This window comes from Arachis ipaensis, chromosome B8 (assembly GCF_059453495.1).
Source record: "Arachis ipaensis isolate K30076 ecotype BB chromosome B8, ASM5945349v1, whole genome shotgun sequence".
In the NCBI taxonomy this organism is placed as follows: Eukaryota; Viridiplantae; Streptophyta; class Magnoliopsida; order Fabales; family Fabaceae; genus Arachis; species Arachis ipaensis.
The window spans coordinates 117,291,597-117,295,418 of record NC_142443.1 but is presented as its reverse complement, the minus strand read 5'-3'; the positions used below and the strand labels follow the sequence as shown (position 1 = coordinate 117,295,418).

The 3,822-nt window shown below is 34.0% G+C and overlaps 1 pseudogene; it reads left to right on the top strand.

Annotated features, from left to right (window-relative positions):
* The first annotated feature begins 721 nt into the window (after window positions 1–721).
* On the top strand, window positions 722–3,477 carry LOC148549377 (uncharacterized; annotated as a pseudogene).
* The last annotated feature ends 345 nt before the right edge of the window (window positions 3,478–3,822 follow it).

Genomic DNA, 3,822 nt, shown 5'->3' with positions numbered 1-3,822 from the left:
CTCTTTGTTACTGTTCTCTCTTCTTTGTGCCTCCCATCGCCACCAATCTTTGCTACAGCCCGTCGCCGTTGATTGTCGCTGCCGGTCGTCGCTAATTGTCGCCACCTGTCGCCTCTAGTTGTCGCCGCTGGTCATCACTACAGTTCCTTCTTTTTCTAGTTTGTAGTTACATACATTCTTTTTTTTTTTCATTCAGTTCACTGTCTCCTTCTCTTCTTTCAGAAACCTCTCTTCCTCCAATTTTTTTTCCGTTCAATTCAGTTTACCATGTCAACTTCTAGATAAGCCCTTGATTCTAATGTCCCTGCCCGTGCCTTTGCTGGCCATGCTGTTGGCACTGCCCTTCCTACTCGTCCTGTAACTACTGTCCATTCCAGTAGAATTGACCCATGCTAAAAGTATGTTAGTATTATGGAAGAAGAAAATATGAATAACACCATATGTAATTTTTGTGGAAAAAATATGAAAAGAGGGATTATACGGGCAAAAGAGCACTTAATGATTAAGCTTGAGAATCTTGCTAGATGTAAAATGGTCCCAAACGATATTATTGCTGAATTATGGGGAAAAAAATAGAGGAAGACAAAGTGTTACATTGGCAAGCACCGAAGAACATAGTGTTAATGCTAGGGTGTTTGATTTAGAAAGTTTAGGGTTTGGATTGTCAGAGGAAGATGCTCAAAAGATTGATAAAATTCCAAATCCAACTCCAATGGCAGAAACTAAAGGGGGTGCAAGTTCTATGAGAGGTCCAATGGATTTATTTGTTAAAAAAAATTCAAAACTGCAATTGCAAGAATCAAAAGAGAGAAATTGAGAATCAAGGAAGCATGTAATAAGGAAGCGGTTTGTAGAGTTCATCGATACATAGCATGGTGCTTCTACCAAGCTGGAATTCTATTGAACCTAGTGAGATTGAAGAGTTTCAAGATATGTTGTGTGCTGTTGGAAGCTTAGGTCCCAATTTACCTGCTCCTGCTTATTATGCTCTAAGGGTTCCTCTCCTTAATGAGGAGTTAGAATATACCAAATGATTGTTGAAGGGTCATAAAGAATAATGAAAAAAGTATGGTTGCTCTCATTGTTATTAAAACTGGACCGGACCGACCGATTTGACTAGAAAACCGGTGAACCGAATCCTAGACCGGTTCAGTCTGATAATCTGACTGCATAAGGCAACGAACCGGTGCGAACCGATCAAACCTAGAATGAATCGGTCAAAATCGGTAAGACCGGTTCGACCGAACCGCTTGAGTTTCAAAGTTTCTCCAAAATGTGGAAGATGAAGTTCGAACCCCCCTCATCAAGGAGAAAAATGATACTCACAATCACCAGACTGTTAAGCTTGTTATTAATATATATATATATATATATATATATATATATATATATATATATATCTTTCAGCAAATAATTTACTTCTATTTAATTTATTTTAATTTTAGTTATAAATTCATTCATTCATTCTTAAATTAATTATATTTTTATTTAACAATAATTATAAACTCACTTATTTTTTTTATAATTATATAATATCTATTAATATTATTTTTCAATAAATACTTGTAGTATATAATAGTATAATAGATATAAACTAATTAATAAATTATTGAAATTCAAAAATAATAGTTATTTTAATATAAAAACAAAATAAAAATATTTATGATAGAGTAAAATTAACAAAATACTTATTGTTCCTGTTTCATATTATTTTAAAATAGCTAGATATTTTTTAAATGTTAGTGACAATATGTATTTTAAATTTTAATTTTAAATTTTTGACTATGTTTTGTTTTTTATTTACATAGGACCGGGTCAATCGGTTCAACCAGTGACCCACTGGTTGAACCAATGACCTAGTGACCCAGTGATCTGACCGGTTCGATCACTGGTTTGGTTCTTACAACTATGGTTGCTCTATTATGTCAGATGCTTGGACGGATAAGAAGCAAAGGAATATTATTATTTTTCTTGTAAACTTTACTGTTGGGACAATATTTTTGAAGTTTATTGATGCGTTTGATTATGTGAAGACTGGTAAAAAATTGTTTGAGCTTCTTGATGGTGTTGTAGATAAAATTAGAGAAGAAAATGTTGTTCAAGTTGTAACTAACAATGGGAGCAACTATGTTCTAGCTGATAAGATGTTGATGGAGAAAAGACCAAATTTGTTTTAGATTCCTTGTGCTGCCCACTGTTTGGATTTGATGCTTGAAGACATTGAAAAGATACCATTAATCCAAAAGACCATAAGTAGTGCCATTTCTTTAGTTAGCTTCACTTATAGTCACTCTAGCACTTTATTCATGTTGAGACATTTCATAAATGACAAGGAATTGGTAAGACATGTGGTCGCTCGATTTGTCACTTCGTTTCTCTCTTTGGAAAGGCTCTACGAGGAGAAAGAAAATATGAAAAGAATGTTCACCACAAAAGAGTGGACAAGGAATAAATTATCAAAGGAGGCAAAGGGGAGGGAGGTAACAAAGGTTGTTATAAGACCTTCCTTTTAGAATCATGTGAAGTACACCCTTAAGATCATGGGTCCTCTTGTTCAGGTGCTTAGACTTGTTGATGAGGAGAAGAAGCCACCAATGGGTTATATTTATGAAGCGATGGAGAAGGCAAAGGAATACATCATAAAAATATTTTCTAATGACGAGAGTAAGTACATTGATGTTTTTAAAATCATTGACAACAGATGGAATTTCCAACTTCATCATCTGTTGGATGCAACTGGTCATTTTTTGAATCCAGAGTTGTTTTATGACAATGCTCGTATTGAGTTGAATTTAGAAGTTACAAAGGGATGGTTTGAGTGCATCACTACATTGGTGCCAAGTATAATTGTGTAAGAGAAGATATTGGAGGAGCAAGCACTGGCTTTGGACTTTTTGGATCAGCCTTTGCAAAATCTTAGAGGAAAAAGATTTTGTTTAGTAGGATTCTTATAAATTTTCCAAAGCTTCGTTAATTTAGTTAGAATACTTAGATTAAAATCTTAAGACATATATTTTAATTTTATAGCATTTTGATGGCAGACATACATGCATGAAGCTCCAAGCATACAAGACCTGGCTATCAAGATTTTAAGCTTGATTTGTACTGCTTCGGGATGCAAGTGCAATTGGAGTATTTTTGAACATGTAAAGTATCACCTAAACTCGTTAAAATTTTCAAGTTATAAACTTTCAAAGTAATTTAGATTACATTTAATAATTTTGCAGATTAATACTGAAAAAAAATAGGCTTGATCATGAAAGGATGGAGAGTTTTGTCTTTATAAAATATATCTAACAACTCATTGAAAGGTACAACCTTAAAGATGAAGTTAGCCCTATTATACTCGATGACATTGATGAGTATAATGAATGGCTAGTTGGAGAACTTGGGACGACCACCTTTAGAGATAATGATAATGATAATATGGATAATGATGCTGATTTGGTTCATGAAGGTGACAACACTTTGAGTTAGAACCTTGTGTTTGAAGCCATAGGGGAACATGAGTCTACAACAAATACTAGGAGAAGGCAACAAAGCAGAAAAAAAAACTTACAGTTACAAAAGGTGGACCAAGTGGGTCTAAGGCTTCAAAAAAAAAAAAAGGCAGTAATGTGGAAGAGGAAGAAGAACCAGACTTTGAAGATTCAAAGAATTCTGAAAATGAGGAAGAAGAGAATCAGTTTAATGATATTGAATCAGAAGATGATGAGGGAGCAGAGGGGCACAATAATAATCGTGTTAATTTGGATAAAGTTGATGAGAGTTAGAATTTAGATGGTTTCTAGTTTTTATGTTCAATCCCGATACGTTAACAAT